Source organism: Ambystoma mexicanum, chromosome 5q (assembly GCF_040938575.1).
Source record: "Ambystoma mexicanum isolate Mex_15411 chromosome 5q, UKY_AmexF1_1, whole genome shotgun sequence".
Lineage (NCBI taxonomy): Eukaryota > Metazoa > Chordata > Amphibia > Caudata > Ambystomatidae > Ambystoma > Ambystoma mexicanum.
The window spans coordinates 1,154,918,480-1,154,936,614 of NC_090933.1; the positions used below are offsets into that span (position 1 = coordinate 1,154,918,480).

An 18,135-nucleotide genomic window follows, 5' to 3' on the forward strand; every position below is an offset into this window, starting at 1 on the left:
CTATCAAAAGCATGCAGACTATGCCCAGAGACACAGGCGGTGGAAACCGTAAGACACCTACTCCTGACCTGCGCCAAAACAGCACATCTGCAAGAAGCTTTTCTGTTACCCCTGATGAAGACTAAATGGTCTACAGCGGCAGTAAAGATGTTGGAGGCTGCACTTAAACTAACGATAGAGACTGACAGTTCACCCAGTATAACAAAGTTTTACCTCTCTGTGTGGCTTCTTTTTTTGTCCTGGGCGATCTATTATGTTTTTTTTCGTTTTCATGCTTTCGCTGCACTACTTTTTACTCTGAGTGTTATGAGAAATGACTTCTTGTAAAAATCAAATTTTGTTTTGATTATAGACAAGTAAATAAAAAGAAAATATAAAAAAAGAAGTCATCTGTTGTAGGGCTTCTCTAGTCGAGGCGAATTCGGAGCTTCAGCAATGCAGCAGGGCTTCACTGGGCAAACTAACAGTCCAGGAGGTGCAGAAAGCGTCTCTTCCAAGTTCTGCTTTGGATTCCCTTGTCCAGTGCGCGACTCTGCCTTCCAAGCAAAAAGCCTCGCCTTTTATGCATGTTTCTCCCATTCATTCACAGCCTAGCTGTCACTCACACAGCAGGGTGGCTGTCCTCTGAGGACAGCCCTCCAGCCAATCACCTTTGGGTGCATTCCTGTAACAAAGGAGAATAATCACAGGGAGTCGGGCACCTCCCTAGCTTCGTGCCCTACCAGACACGCTGGAGCCAGAGGCGAGCTTCACCAGTGAATCCCGCCAAAGACCAAACAAAGGGACCAAAAGTGGTTTGGCGCGCAGTGTAAATCTCAAGAAGGACCTTCCCAACCCCCGGTTGGCTTCTTCCAGGCCTTGCAAATTAATTTTGCCCATGTCACCATATGTTAACTCATGCACCTACCACCTTCTAGTGGTTCATTTATTCAGCAGATTAATTGAAGCGTATCCCTGAAGAGAAATGATGCTCAGACAGTAGCTAATCACTTGGTACAAGATTTTATGCCGAGATGGGATATTCCTGCATCTATCGATAGCGACCGGGGCCCCCATTTCGATAATGCTTTGAGTTCCCTTATTTCAAAAGCCTTATCTATCGAACAGAAGTTGCATACTCTATCACCAACAAGCATCTTCCTGAGTGCAGACGCAACACAAATCTTAAATGTAAATGATCAAATATCTGAGCAGATACTCGCCAAGCCCTGCCCATTGCATTAATGTATATGTGAGTCTCCATTAACCGAGCCACTGGTCTTTCCCCTCATGAAATTGTTACTGCATGACCTATGCATTTACCTGCGGTGACAGGAGTCATTTTATCTCTTCCATTGTCTGATAATATGTTACAGTACTTTTATTTCCTTGACCTATGCCCTGCAGTCACCTCATTCACCAATTTCCTGGACCTCTGCCCTCCCACACAGAACTTACCAGCCTGTAATCAAGCGCTAGCACAACACGCAAGATGGTCAAAATGAGAAAGAAAAAAAAAAGAAAAAGGAAAAAAAAAAAAATCACCCAAGTCACCACCAGCATGTGGTGCAACCCAGATATCAGGTTCCATTTGAACCCAGTCAGGTACATATGTTTTCCACATCATTTTATTTGTTTTTAATAGGGACATGACCCATGTGGTCCCGGTCTTGAATTCACCGACAGACCCGGAGAGCGTTTTCAACCTTACCAGTCCTGAGGAAAGCATAGGAGATAGAATATACATTTAACATGTGTAATATTTCTGCAGAAATCTCCCTTGCTGGAAACACCAATTGTGTCGAATTATAGGAGTGTATTGAAATAATACAAACACACTAAGTCACTTGTACTAACCTCACCAAACGGATGTTTAAAGTGTTGATACGAGTTGAAAACATCAAAATCGATTTGTTTTAAATTATACTACATGACGAATAAAAATTGTTTTACCGTTTGAGATAAGCACCTGAATGACAGATTAATAAGTATGTCTGTGCATCTGATTTTTTACTACTTATACCTACCAGTGTCAAAGAGAGGGGTAGCCTGTGCCTCACTAGCTTTTGTTTCCAACAGATTTGTCCCTCACCAGCCAGGCCCCCCGAAAACAAAGCAGGCAACTATCCCTTAATTTATCAAGTTTCTCACTCAGCACACCTGCACTGTACCAGATTGTACAGACTGCCCAGCTAGGTGGGCTGGTCTTTCAAGGGGACAACACTGGGTTTATCAAAAGAGACTTTAGCCACAGTTTGTGGCATTCGATCCGATCACTTATTGGCTACCCTTCCCATATATGTATATGAGGAACAATATAAGGAATAAATATACTCAGGAGCATATTACCCCACTGTCGCTACATACAGACCATGGCACAACTACACTTGAAGGGTACCTACATGCTCTCCCGGTAAACCGGAGTCAAGAATAGGTAAAGATCTGTGTCACTGCTTGTCCAGTGAGCCTGTAAGGTGGTGGGGAGGGTGCGAGGGGGTTGATGCATCCCGAGGAGTCATCACTAAACCCCAGCCTAAAATCTCCTCCCATGTGGCCAGGGGAAGGCGGCCGCTACCTGATCCTAACTCTGGGGGTGGTATCATGAGGGAGGATCACATGGGAGGAGACGGCTGTCATGGAGAAGTGGTGACTGTTAGGCGAGACGCAGTATTCATCCTCTTCTGAGGATGAGATTTCCATAATGCCTATCTAATGACATGTTGTCACTCTACGATTCCCTCTCCCAGAATTGCCCAAAGTAGCAAACATAAAGACCCTTTTTATAAACAGGAAAATAGTACACTAGAGATCAGGAAGTTAACATCACATCTTTTAAAGGTTATGATTCTGCCTTATAAAACAGGGGCCAAACCCAAAAGGAAAAACGCCAACTCCTTTAATATCCTCCCCTAAATCAGAACACTCTGTTACCAAATCAGATGGGATTAGCTAAGTATAAAACAATTAAGAACATTAATAACTTCAAGTCCCATAATGCTCTCTTTGTACTGAGACCAGGAAGAGGGGCTCAGAGTTAAAGAATGGGTAGGAGCGGTGTAGTTGTTTTAATGCAGAAGACCCGAGTGGGACCTTTAAAAATGTTAAGGTCCTTCAGGTGCTGGAGAAGCAGCAGCAGGAAGAAGCAGAAGCCGATGGCATAGAGGCGGCAGCCAAACGCTGTGTACTAGATGTGGCAGAGTTCGGGACAATGTGGCCTTGCAGAAGACGCGCAGTGCGAAACAGTACTAAAGCAAGCCACGCCGCGTGGGAGAGATGCTCCTGACACGCCGTGAACTGCTCCGTTGATACAGTCACGCCGGAGTGTGCGAGGAGCTGCGAGAGCTCCATAGACGATCTCCAAAGACGATCGGCGTGCAAGGCGGCAGACCGAGAGGAGTGGTCAGAAGCAGAAGAGGTCCTGAAGAGAGAATAAACAAAACCAGCAAGTCAGAAGGAGACACCAAGCTTACCAGTGAGTTAGCCTGAAATTGGGAACCCTGGGGCGTTCTGAAGCAGACCGCTAGGTGATAAGAATTACTTTTAATACCGACCAATTGAATTAAGGTGTACTGGGTGCAACTCTACCAATGTGCGATTCCATATAGGGGAACACTGTAACTCGAATAAGTCAGAGGAGGCGGATATACAGAAAAATTGGACATAACGCTCCTGAACAGGGATACCAATTAGAAGATTATTATAACCCATATTGTCAAATCAGCACAAGAGTAATACCAAGGCAAATTGAGTAAAACTCTCCCAGAAGGAGATGCCAAGTGGGAGACAATTGTAATCCGCATTTCCTGCAGCCAATAGGCTGTATAACCAGAAAACAAAGGCTGCAGGAGCATAGGATACCCAGGCAAGAGAGAACTGTAACCTGCGTTGCCAAAACCCAAAAGACAAGCAAGATAACAATGATCCTTTTGTGGAATATGAATTGTGAAAAGATGTAAACCATTTTGAGGATAGTTAAGAATATAAAGAGAAGCAGTAGTTGGTTCAAATCTCTTCATTTATGGTTCTTGTTTGGAGAGTTTGGAACAAGCATTACCACAGAGTACAAAATTGTAGTAGTAGGAGTGTTATCCTGGCAGGCGAGTAAACCAGGAAAGAGAACAATTGTAGTTCGTCCTAGTAGGTGAGTGGACAGCAAGAAAAAGTGATTAGAAGTACTGTGATTGTGGTGGAAAATGAGTGTTGACTCCACCACTTTGTCTTGATACACTGCTCCATTTACGGAAGTGATTATTGAAACCATCCTGATTAAAGTGTTTCTTTTGAAGAAGTAATAAGAGGTGCTGACAAGCGATTGGCCTGTTGAGAAAAGAACACTTAATTTTGATTTGTGAATATACGTTTGGAGGAGAAGATTTTGGTTATTTCAAGCAGGAGGCATTTGGAAGGAAAAGAGTTTTGTTTTTCAAAACAGGAAGTTGTGAAAATATTAACAATTGCTTTAATTTGTGAACAAGCCTTTGGAAGAGAGACAATCACTTTGCTAATGAAAGGGCTTTGATTGTGAGTAAGCCATTGGAAGAGAGGCAAACACTTTGCCAAGTGAAAGGAGACATTGAATGAAAAAGACTATGTATAATACATTGAATGAAACTTTGTTACTATACAGAACTTTCTTGAAATTGAACTTTGTTTAGAATATTCTTGAATTGATCCAGGGGAAGACAATCCAACTCCGATGATGAGGTTTACCGATTATAAATTCAGAGTTCAACATTTTATGTTATTTTGTGGGATCTAAGAAAGCCAACTAAACCTTTTATTATTTTGTAGTATATGTACGTGTGAGGGTCAGATACGTTTTGGACACAAGGTCATTTTTCTTTAGCCTTAGTTTGTTAGGCAGGTACATCCCCGTTAGTTTAGGGAAAGATAGGCTTTTGTTTCACCCCTTGTTATTTAATAGAAATGGCAACTTGTGAACAAACTATACCTGTGTGTCAGTCTCACATTTCTGACCCTTCACAGGGAGCAGAAGGTTCGATTTAAGAACATGGGTGTGGGTTACAGCAATAGGAGTTACCTGCCTCCTTCTTGTCCATTTAAAAAACACTAAGTAGCCATCTGCCACACCATTCAGAAAACACGTATCCTCTTCTTGCTGTCTCTGACCCAGTGCTAGGGCCGACAAACATGACCACCTCCAAGGGCCAGAATAAATGATCCAGAACATTTAGAGTACATGCCTCACACCGGGGTGCTTTTTTACAGCAGACTACTTGCTAATGGCACTGCCTTGCTGACAGTAAACGATGGAGGAAAAGATAATCTAAGGGCAAATGGACCAATACCTTTGACCCGGTCTCACATTTATTAAAGAGCCAACACTGGTATCTGAATGCGATGGCCTCATATGTCATTAAACCATATTCCTATAATGAGGTGAACAATACTGTAGACACAGTTAAGGGCAATATTCCTCTTACCAGAATGGTGTGGCAGTATCACTGCAGCATAGACAACACCAAGTCATACCATCCATAATCTGTGCACCCTTAGTACTACCAGCCTCCCACTTAAAACAAGGGAGGTTTTGGCTTTGTGGCACCGATGTACACAAAGCCCTACCTTCCCCATGGACAGCTTGGTGTACCCTGACATACATATTCCCGGGGCTGCAGGTGTTCAAAGATCTCCTATCAGGAAAAATCAGAAACACCCACCCGCGTAAAAGGAGCATTGACGATGCACAGGTTATTGTAGACAAGTACCTATCATTGAAGGTAGAGTAGGAGCAACAGGGTGCATCCTTGGGGAGAGGAAGATTTCCTCGCTGGATTTTCCATCATGGGAGAATTCATCGAATGCGTTTCATCGCCTTGTGCCGCAAATGTATGTCTGGGGGTGGTGGGGTGGGTTTGGGTTAAAAATAAAAGTAGGCAGGACTTGGGATGAGAGGCCTCCCCGCATACAATTGCAGTAAAATGTCAAAAAATTCATCTAATTCTCCCACGATGGAAAAATCTCGATAGAATCACATAGAACTCATCCTTGGAGGGCTTATAGGTTGTACATATGTTGTCGCAACAACGGTAATGGCTATGTCACGACTTAAAGCAGTGGTTGAGTTAGAGGCCAATGAGAAAAAGTTACATTTTAGACACTCTTGCACGGGAACAATGGGAAATCAGGAAACCTGTCCTACAAAATAGGATGGCCCTGCACAGGACCGTAGCAGCACAAGAAGGCGTTTGTGAGCTCATCAAAAGGGATGCTGCGTATTCGTATCTAGTAACGAACAGCAAATACACGATAATGCAGCACACATCAGGGAGATTGCCCAAATGACCACTCACAGGATTGGTGGAAAAAAATTCACAAGCATGTTTGGGGGATTGGGGTCAAAGATTGTTATTTTTCTTCTGGCAGGCATATTAATATTAGTGTGAAAAACCAAAGGGTGTTTCACAACCTAGTCCCCGGGAATCTCAGGTGGCCAGGGAAAGGAAGGATCACCTGGTTAGGCAGTCCTCAAGGAATGGGGAAGAAGCATCCAATGGTGTGACATTGTATCCTCCTTTTTCAATAACCCATCTAACCCCTAACCCTGTTTATTTTATGGGAAACTACAACTCCCATAATTACTCCCCACTTTGTCTTGACAAAAAGTACTGCACCAAGGAAGATGAGGAATGAGGTCAGAAGGATTACCTACCCTGACTTGCATTGGCCCTGGACCTGTAATGAGGCCATGCAGATTCAGGCACGTAGCTCTAATAACGTACCCATGGCACTTATTAAGTCACTCTGTGAAAATAAAAAGGTGGCACACACAGGCACACTTTGAGCGAGGCTGGGTACGTGAAGGAACAGCTCTTCCGAGACTGATGTGAATCGGGCTGTGGGAGTTGGAAGGTCAACGGGCTGTTCAACAATTGAAAGGATCGAGAGAACATCTGGCAAGATTTCCAAGCTTTCAGGAAGCTATGAGTGTTCAAAAAAGCAGAGTTGAGCGAGCGGATTAAAGAAACCTTCAAGGTGACACGAAACAGCCCGCTACGTTCCCGGGTGAACAGCAGAGTTGGGGAGGAGCATAAGAGGAGTTGGTAATGTCCTTGAGCTGTGGGAAGCAGATGAAAGACATTCTTTTTACACAAACGTTGAGTTATCGAGGGCAACAAAAGTCTGGTTGATGTTAAAGGGAAAGTGATTGTGATGTGAAAGTTGGTTGTGTGCCGATAAAACACGAAGAGAACAATTGTTTAAAAAAAAGGATACAAAGTAGCAGAGAGGTCCTACGAGTGAAAGTCGCACATACGAAAGTCTCTGTGAAATGTAATGAACTTTTGAAAGATATTACAAGCAAAGATCAAAGGAAAGAAAGTTGAATAAGAGGAAAATGAAATATGTGAAATAGGCCAAGAGGTGAAAAGTAAAATTTAAGAATTTTGGAAAAGGCTAAGAAAGCTAGAGAATAAGAACTACAAGTACCAAGAAGCATTGGTGGGAAAGAAATACCAAGTAGTATTGGTGTTGAATATGGACTTTGGAAAAGACAAAAGAGAATAAGAACTACAAGTGCCAAGAGACATTGGGGGAAAAGAAATATCAACAGATATTGGTGCTATACACAAACTTTTGAACAGGCCAAACGGGCAGACTTAAGAGAGCGAGAATTATAAGTACCAAGAGGTATTGGTGTCCCAAGAGGAGTATGAATTGTGAATTGAAGGTATATTGAAAGAGAGGTCGAAGTGGTCATGCAGAGGTCTATGTAAATTCCTTGCAGTTTCAAAAGTCTTCGACAGTGAAAGATATCTTAGATAAAATGTGGGGAAGGGAACCCCCACGAAGAACAAGACAGGCTCGAGCCCGGCTGAGGGAAGCCTGTGCAGAACTGTAAGAAATTCAGAGCATATGGACTGAGTATTGATGGCAAGGCGGGTGAAGCCTAAGGAAGTGATTGAACTATCAGATGTTGAAAGCCTAAGATTGAACTGTACCATTAAGCCGAAGTGTGCAAGACTGATAGAACTGTGCCATCCACTTATCCTGTGTTTATTGAGAAACTCTCTAGACCCCGTGGGGTTGAACCTGCGGAAGGGAGTTGGTGCTAAACCCATTCTAACATTTCTTTTGACACACTATTTTCCTTTTTTGTATTCCCTTAACACATTTGTTATCTTGAGAAGAAGGGCAAAGTTAAATTTTTCTTAGTATAGGCCTTTTTATTTTGACCAGACTGACATGGACGTATTTGTTACTGTTTAATGGATGAGATTTCTCCCATTTTAGAGTATGGGACAGTTAGGAATTCTACCATCCCGAGACAATTTGTAAATAAAGGTTTTTTAAACTTGTATTCATTGTGTCTGTATCAACTGTGCGATACCATGCCTTCCTCACACTAGTAATAGGTGTATAGCTTGGTGCACCAGTATAATGAAATCCATTACCACTATAGCTTTGCACACTTTCCCTTACACAGGCTCAGGAATAGTAGACCATGAACTCACTCACCCATGAAGAATACGTTTGGCTAACATTGCAGCATGAGGGTTTAGAGTGATACACTCTAAAGGGGGAACCATGAGGTTTCCAATTTGTTAGCTACATTTCGCCAGTTTAAAATGCTGCTTTCACTTGCATTATAAATAGTGTTCATTCTGAGAACATGCACATGATCACAAAATGAGTAGTGGGAAGACGAGGACAAGTTTGCTTGTGAACTCCTGCCAGACTAAGCTGTTAAGCAGCTAAGGCAGCTAAGGCAGCAAACCTTATTGCATGAGACATTGCAGTTTGTACTAAAGACCCAGGTTGCTAAACGTTTCTCTTAGATAATTAAGACACAAACAGAATGACAGATTTTTTTTCGGCCTTCAAGAATATTTTCATCTTTTGAAATGTTAAGAGCTTTGTGAAATACATGTGTATTTTTGTTTGCCAATGCATATTTCTCTTTGCGATTTTTACCTATAAAAGCTCTTGGAATAATAAACGTATTGCTTCTCTTTAATCCACAAAAATAAATTTTGCAAGAAATAAGGGGCAGCATAAAACCGGTCAATGAGCCTCGGTTTCAGCAAAGGATCATTGTACTGACCTGCAGCCTTTGCAGTAACCTGATTCAGCCCATTAGAAAACCCAGCAAGGAGAGTTATCGATTCATACAATATCCTGTGCTCTGAATGCAGCTGTTTTGCTCACCTTTCCCTGTTATTCCACATCCTGCAACCCTTTCCCTCCCGTGGCACTTCTCTCCCTTAGCCCTGCACTTGCACGATCTGAACGACACAAGGCCTAGGAGATTGTTTGTCTTCCCTTTGTCTCCCCTTCCTGGTCTTGTCGCACCTAGAAACTCTTGTGTACAGGCGCATTAGACGCAACCCATTTTATCCGTACACCTAGACGGTCAATACCAGTGTGCCATTATTTATAGACATCTGCAATATAACTTCATAAGACTTCTGCAGTGTTTGTGGGGAGGTCTCTGTTAATGCAGTATGCTGATGATTTGATGATTTACTCCTAGAGTCACCATCACTAGAGGCATGCCAGTAATATTCTCGTGACCTGTTCAGTGGACTTGCTCTGAAGGGTAAGAAAGCTTTGAAAGAAAGGCTTCAGCTGTGTCAAACCTGAATTCAATACTTGAAGTAGGACATCACCGTGGAGGAAAGACATCTCAATCCCAGATTGATATCATCTTCCAGGTTCCAAAATCTGTAACCCGCAAACAGATGCGGTTTCCTTGGGAGGGCGGCTCAATATCAGCAATGGATAACGGGTTATGCATCTTTAGTGAAGCCTTTGCTTGCCCTTACTTTCTATTTGATAGCAGAACCTCTTCCCTGGTTCTCTGCAGTAGGCGAGGCATTAGCCACAATTAAACAAGAGTTATTCAAAGCCCATGCTCTGATATGCACAATTATAAGAAACCATTTACTTTTGATTGCAATGAATGTGAAGTTATTGCTTTAAATGGATTTGGCTCAACTGCACAGTATCAAGAAAAACCCTATTGCTTATTGCAGCTCAGTTCTTGATCCTACTTTAGCAGGACTGCCAACCTTCTTCCAACTGTTGCATCAACAGCTCTATTGGTAGAACCTCAAAGTTTCTGTTTTATTGCTAAAAGGAAATACTCTGCATATTTCCAATTCCATTTGAAAAGCTGCCTTCTACTGCTAATGCGACTATCATGTTGAATCTATTCTGAACTCTGCTTCTCTGCTTCCAAAGCCCTCCGATGGTGACCCACATGACTGCTATTTTTTACTGAAAATATCTCTTCTTTCTCAGATTGGACCTTAAAGATATACCCCTACAAAATCCTGAGATGATACTCAATGTTGACTGTTCTTCTTGGAGGAATCCCATGGGAATGTTACTCAATTTGTAAACAGAATGAAGTGTTCGAAGCGTATTGCTTTCCAAATGCTTGTTCTGCTCAAGTTACCAAACTGACTGATCTTATTCAGGGATAGTGCTAAAGGAAAATCTGCCACCATTTATGCTATGTGATGAATCCTGTGGAGTCATCAGTGATCCCCAGTTTATGATATCCTCCCATGTGGCCAGCGGAAGGCCTCCACTACCTGAGCCTGACCCATGAGGTGGTATTATGAGGGAGGATCACATGAGAGGTGATGGCTGTCGGGGAGGTGTGGTAACCCCATTAGGAGGGATGCAGTATTCTTCCCTTCTATGTGAAGAAGACCCTATAATTCCCAAATTCCAGATGCCATGATGACATAAAAATCCTCCTAATAGTAAAACCCTAAAACCCCTTCTAGGCGGACATCCTAAGGCAGGATACCATTCACACTTCATATGTACATAATGCTCACTTACCATCTCCTGTTTCTGACAGTTTTGAGTCAAACAAGTATTCAAAGCAATGCAGTTTTGAAAAGTCTAAAACTCCTATGGACTCCAACTCCCATTAAACCTCCAGTACTGAGACGAGGAAGAAGAGAAAGGAGTTACTGTGGAGCAGACGAATAATCAAGCTAAATGTGCAGACTAGTTGCTGAAATGGAAATCAACTGTGCTGACATAAAATTGTTGTGCTTTTTACAGATGAATGTGAAGGAGAAGAGAGATGCATAGCGAGCGAAGCGGGAAGCAGAACCGGAGGCAGACATACGAGAGCAGACTGGGTGGAAGGAGGCGGACGCTTCCGACCGGCAAGGCCAGAGACCAGGAGAAGCACAGCGGGTGCTGCAGGTGAACCGCTGCGCGGCCGGCAGCAGTGCAGAGGCTGTCCGGGACATGGTCACAGTGAAGAGCAGCTGTTCCTCTGGCAGATGAAGGAGAAGCCGGCAGGGAAACACAGGAGGGCCTGCAGATTGGGAACCGCTTTACCAAAGCACAGACTTCGCCAACGCCATACACCACCGGTCCGAAACGCAAGCAAGCAGTGAGTCTGCCCAGGGGCTTACTAACAAGCGTACAAGCAATTGGCAACTTATTTTGATTATCAACCAAATGATAAAGAAATACAGAATTTACACAAGTCTTCATATATGACATGTTGATATGAGGAAAGCTGGAGTAAATTTGGTCATAAACAAATGACCAAAGGATTAAAGAGGAACCCCATGGAGCACTCATAAAGCAAATAACTGAGTGCGGCCTCGATCAATTTCCGGGTGGGGTTCATTATTAGCCATCATGTGATGGAGACTGATCTGACAGATCAGAACACTGAAAGGATTATACAAATAGATCTTTCAGTATCATTAAAAAAAGTTTAATCAAAACAATAATTCATACAAAAATCAAAACATGATATTCCAAAACACAAACACCAGGTACTATTCGCTAGTCCTGTCATCACCACAGGGGTGGCCTGGTCAACACAATATACAAAAATCTGAATACAATGTTCAACATGGTTGTTTTGTGGTTCGTAATAAAGAAGAACCGGAAGTCATGCATGAGCTTAATGCTCGTCTTGAACTCTTGACACTGTGTATTGATTCACAGGTTGTAGTCTCTTTCAGTTCGTAAGTACATAAGGAGTTGTTCACCCAGAAATTTTAAAGAGTGTGATATGCTGTGGTGTTTGCAATTGTTCACACATAGTTTTTCGAACAAATGTTCTTGACCTGTCAGGTAAAACAAACAGAGTAAGCTATTATTGCTGCATATATATTCTTGCTCATTATGTGAGCTGGAAACCTTTGTGGGTAAATAATTACTTGCATCGGTTTCTTCAGGGCGAAAACACTGAGGTTAGTGGTTTGTCAAGACCCAGAAGTGTCCTTCTCTGTGCCTAGTTAGGGGAAAACCATACAAATATGTTTTTACTGTCGCTTAAGCAAGCCACTTAGGGTTGAAAACCCAATTCTACAACATAAACCTCTTATGTAGTTGCTTATAGAGGCGCAAACATACCCACCGAACGTGCATCTTGTGGGTTGCCTTCCGTGGGTGAGTAGTGTGGCGGTGGTGGCACCTGTTGGTATGGTGTAGGGGATTGGATCCTCTATATTCGTCTGGTTTTCTCCCTTCCGGATGAGTATTGAGTTTAGGAAATCCTCCTAAACATGGGGTACAGAGGACAATTGTGTTTTTAATAATCCTTGCCAGGCATTCACAGATCTGTAAAAGGACAGTAGTATGCGGTGAGGAGTAAAATCCTACCTTGCAGTTTTCCATACACGCATTGTAGTGATGCCGGGACGTTCAGATCTTGCTTAGATCATGGTAACCAGTTTACATCAGCGCGTCTGCATGGGCGCTGTAATGACAAATGGCAGGAGTCAGCCTGCGTTGTCAAGATATCGATGGTCTTCCTAGACGCTAGGTGGTTAGATGACTGCGTACGGAATGTATTGTGTGCATTGTTTCAGTATGTTTCAATGTGAATTGCCCTATGTGGGTAAAACTAACAAACATAAAAACAGAATAATTTAACAACGGAGCTGCTTGAAGAAGAAAATAGAAAAGGCACTTATGGTGAAGCACTTCACGGAAAAGAACCATGGACATAAAATAAAGACTTCACATGGACAGTCCTACAAGTCCTCAAGGGCGACAACTCAGTGCACATGGAAAACCTACTGCTCAAAAAGGAGCAAGCAATGATCTACATCCTAGGCAGTGAGACAATGAGGCCATCGAATGGCACAAAATAAAGGACTGAACTACAGAGAGACAACATCTGGGTTCACATCTTGACTGTGGCCACACGTGACAACCACCTACCAGGGGCTGTCTCATTCTAGACCTGCACATCTTAACCAGCGGACACCAATGCGCTTGGGCATCACCACTAGATGTAACTGGCACACTGGAGACTCATATGGAGGGACTGCTCCCATCCGTGGCAGCCTTAGTAATTTCACTGAACTGGAGTCAACCCACTATAGAGAGCCCGCTAATGTGATAGGACCCATATGAATATTACCACATTTCCAGCACTGCACTATATATAGGAAATAGGTTCATTATTGGCTTCCAAGAGCAGCACGGCCACTCTAAGATGGCGCCCACTGTGGCTTCTCTCCCAAGAACAGTGAAGAAGGACACAGCATGTCCACTGTGACAAGCGGTTTCTGAGCAAACGATGCTAACCGCTGGCGATCCCGACAAGCGAAACGCTGCTGCAGCCGTGCCCGACTTGCCAACAGGATGCCTCGAGCCCAGCAAGAGATTGCTACCTCGAGAATAAGCACATACGCGTAAACCCAACCCTCATCAAGGTGTGAGACTTACTCAAACTATGCACACAACAGATTCCGTACGCAGTCACCTAACCACCTAGCCTCTAGGAAGACTGTCGCTATCTTGACAACGCACGCCGACTCCTGCCATTTGTCATTACAGCGCCCATGCAGACGCGCTGATGTAAACTGGTTACCATGAACTAAGAAAGATCGGAACATCCCGGCATCAATAACATGCGTGTATGGAAAACCGCAAGGTAGGATTTTACTCCTCACCGCATACATACTGGATTATTAGAAACAAAACTGTCCTCTATACTCCATGTTAAGGAGGATTTCCTAAACCCAATACTCATCCGGAAGGGAGAAAACCAGACGAATATGGAGGATCCAACCCCCTATACCATACCAACAGGCACCACCGCCCCCACGCTACTCACCAACGGAAGGCAACCCACGAGATACACATTAGGTAGGTACGTTTGCGCCTCCATAAGAGGTTTCTGTTGTAGAATTGGGTTTTCAACCCTAAGAGGCTAACTTAAGCGACAGTAAAAGCATATTCCTATGCTTTTCCCCTAACTAGGCCCAAAGAAGGACACTCCCGAATGCTGACAAACCACTAACATCAGTGTTTTCGTCCTCAAGAAACCAATGCAGGTAATTATTCACCCACAAAGGTTTCCAGCTCGCATAATGAGCAAGAATAGATATACAGCAGTAGCATCTCACCCTGTTTATGTTTTAATATTGGTTAGAAAAACTATGTGTAAACAACTGCAATCACCACCGCGTATCACGCTCTTTTAAATTTCTGTGTGAACAACTCCTGATAATTGTTCAACATGTCTGTACTTACGAACTGAAACGAACTGAAACATGTTGAGACTACAACCTGTGAATCAATACACAGTGTCAAGAGATCAAGATGAGCATTAAGAACATGCATGAATTGCGGTTCTTCTTTATTACAAACAACAAGACAACCATGTTAAAAATGTGATTTATATTTTCGTATATCGTGTTGCCCAGGCCACCCCTGTGGAGATTGTAAATGACAGGACTAGTGAATAGTACCTGGTGTTTGTTTTTTAGAATATCATGTTTTGATTTTTGTATGAATTATTGTATTGATGATTAAATTGTTTATGATGCTGAAAAATCTATTTGTATAATCTTTTCAGTGTTCTGTCAGATCAGTCTATCTCATAATTGCTTAAGTCATAGACAAATGAACATTAATGAAGCAATTGAAAGGCAAGATCTGTACAAATCTTCATATACGAGATGTCAATATGGGGAAGATTGGAACAAGCATTGCCACAGACAATGAATACTAACAAAGTTAACAAACACAACTTGAACAAGCCTCCAAGTATGAGATGCCAATATGGGGAAGTTGGAACAAGTAAGTAATACCTGGAGCCAATAAAGTATAAACAGTAAAGAAGAACAACTGTGTTACACTTAAGGAGAAAGAGAACTGAAAGATTAAGAAAAGATTATAAGAAGACATGGTGAAAGAAGTGCATCAGGGAGAAAGCCTTTGAGGGAAAGATACTGGGCAGGAGAGTATACCGGGGGGATCTACCAATCCCACAGGGGGGCTCCTGGCAGGGGATACATCCAGGTAATCCATTTAGAGTATGTGAAAGGAAAAAACATTGTGAAAAAGAAGAGACATGCTGAGCGAGCATGGTCCAAGAACAAAACAGATGCAAATTGGCAGGCTTGAAAAAAAGCTGGAAAAGTCCTGTAAACAAAAAATCAATGAAGTTGAAAAGGACTTCCAATACTTCTGAGAATGGCGATAATAGTACAAGGAAACTGTTTTCTATTTTTAAATACCTTGAAAAGCCCCATTTGCAAACAGAACTACCTTTTAATACAAACAACTGTATATAAATTCAACAGGCGTTTATGGACAAGATTAATGCGGCCGGTGGGGGGGGCAGGGGATAACATTTTTTTGTTTTAAATCACTGAAGAGTTTCCTTTGAATAATCCATTACATGCCTCTGCGACTCTAGTATCCCCTTCCACAGAACCTGGCATGACGTTTGTTAGGGAGAATTCTCACCCAAGTGCTAAATTCCCTCTACTTTAGAGCCGTCCAGCTCTTTTGCTATATTTTGGGACTTTGAACTTTTCATTTCCAATGTGTTTTACTTTTGTGTTCTTTGGTTATGGAGTTTTAAAACAAACTCCATAGGAATCATCTTTTTCTTATGTGTCACACAGCACCTTCAGTGCAGTGGCACAGGGGTGTCTTTTAAACTCCCCAAGGTTTAAATACCTTCTCTGGGACTGACTACTGTCTCCCAGAGCCTGTAAAGTTAAATTGACTTTACTAGTCTTTTTAAATTTACAGACCCAGCACACACTATCTTAATATAGAGTGCTGGAGGGGTTGCCTAGCATCCCCTGAGTCTGAACACTCCTGTAACAGTCAGATGTTACCCTTTCCTACGTTAAATGGCTGGTGGCAGTGGTTTTAAACAAACTACCGTGATTTCTTCCGACCACGAACACCGGTAGCTAAAAATCGGGTCAGCCATGTTTTCCAATATGGCGCCCAAGATCCATCTGTAAAAACAGACTCTGGTCACCTTTTTTCGCCGTTTCTTTTAGGAAAGGTCCTTCTAGTGTCCAACGCTGCGCGCCAAACCAGGTTTGGTCCCTTTGTTCGTTGGCCTTTGCCGGGCTTCAGTGTTGAAGCCCTCCTCTGGCGCCTCAGTGTCTGGGGTAGACAGGATGTGAGGGAGGTGCCCAAAACTCCCTGTGCTTAGTCTCCTAGGAGACCTGAATGCACTCTGGCGTGATTGGCTGGCTGTCCGGCAAGGACAGCTACCCTGCTGTGCGAGTGACAGCCAGGCTGGAATGAATGAGGTAAAACTGTTTAAAAGCAGGCTTCTGGGACTTGGAAAACAGTCGACTACTGGAACTAAAGACCGAAGACTAGCTGAAGGAAGACGACTGCTGCAACTCCTGGTCCACCGGTGAAGCCCTGCTGCAGGTCCGAATTGCCTGAAACTCCGTCGACAGAGAAGCCCTTCAAGATTAACTTCTTCCCTTGAGTTTGGTGGGAACAACCAACTCGTAAGCCGCCTGGACACCGTCCCATACTGGTCGAATTTTCTACAAAGTGCTGTGGAAAACCGGATAGCCAGTGGGCAGGATACCAGTTTGTGGTCTTTAAGGCACTCGCACCTTACACCAACGTTTTTCCAAGCTTGTGGCCTCTTCCCTGGGCAGTACAGGAACCTCCCGTCGTAGTCCTTCTTGTCCCCACGACTGAAGCTCAGGAACAGCGAGATCTGCAGGAACTGCCAGGAACAACTGCCTCAGCTACAGCTCTTATTCACTTTAAAAAAGTTACTGTGCAAATGCGGTCAGGAAATCTTTTCGGCCGCAGTGAAAGTTTGCGAAACTTTCCCGACTTTGAAAGTTTGCCCTTCCCTAAACCAACATCTAACTGTTTCGTCGGACCAATTTCTTCTAAGATCCGTGGCAAAGACTTAACTGTTTACTACCGGAACTGTGCTATCCTATACAAGACTCTGAACCATTGACTTTCGCCCAGGCCTATTGAATTGAATGTTGTAGTGAACTGAAACCCTTTGCCCTGCCTATGAAAGTATTTGTGCCTTGATTTCTTTTAACCTTGTCTTTTTACCCCTTTTAAAAGTAATTGAAGTGCCATTTTGCTCCCACATCAGGGGAGCTGAACTTGTTCAATAACTTATTGGTTGTGTATTTGATGTATATTAGTATATGATATTGAGCTGCTCTTGCTAGTGTAATGTTCTCCAAACTACTGTGTAAATAAATGTATATTCTTTTACCAAGAAACCTTGAGTAACTGTTTATTTGAATCACTGTAATTGTTGGTCCCTTGTGCAACCCCTTGTACTGCTCACTTTACTCTTGAGATAAGTCTGGCTGCTCAGCCGCTGCTACCACAATATTGTGTAGTACATGCTTGTACCAAAGGTGAAATTGTACTGACACTTGTAGTCTTAATTGCATGTAGTGGTCCCAAATGCATGCGTTACTGCCTACCAACGTTTAATTTCATATCCATTGCAGTCGCCGAGATGGAAAAAGTGCTTAGAAAAACGTGCCCCACATCATACCCGAACGACTTCTTTTCTCCCAAGTTTGTCCTGAGCAATTTTAAGTTGTTTGCACCTTTTTGTGCACGCTTTATTAATGCCTCTTAGTCAAAAAATAGTACCGGGTTCAGTTACAAATGTAGTAGTGACAACATTGTTAAAAAAAATTAAAAAAAATAAAAAAAACTGGCCTAGACTCCACAAATACTAACAACCTAAGGCCTATCACCAATGTTCCACTGTTGCTGAAAATTGTGGACAAAGTTGCTATTGGACAATATCAAGACCATCTAGAAACTCTCAATACTTTACACCCCAGACAGTTAGGTTTCCGCTCTAATTTTAGCATGGAAAGTGCCCTGGTTGATCTTCAGACACAGATGCTGGATATGGTAGATTGAAGC

General features: G+C 42.9%; 1 protein-coding gene across 3 annotated transcripts in view; it reads right to left on the bottom strand.

The window, feature by feature from the left end:
• Nucleotides 1-18,135, bottom strand: part of ZFAT (zinc finger and AT-hook domain containing) — a 1,636,156-nt gene that overhangs the window by 1,592,657 nt on the left and 25,364 nt on the right. The window contains exons 2-3 of one of the 3 annotated variants that reach the window (XM_069621668.1): nucleotides 12,592-12,688; nucleotides 12,347-12,488 (exon numbers count right to left, since the gene is read on the bottom strand). The exons of the other annotated variants lie outside the window; for them this stretch is intronic. The gene's annotated coding sequence lies outside the window, so the exon portion shown is untranslated. The remainder of the gene's footprint in view (nucleotides 1-12,346; nucleotides 12,489-12,591; nucleotides 12,689-18,135) is intronic. 3 annotated transcript variants of the gene reach the window in all.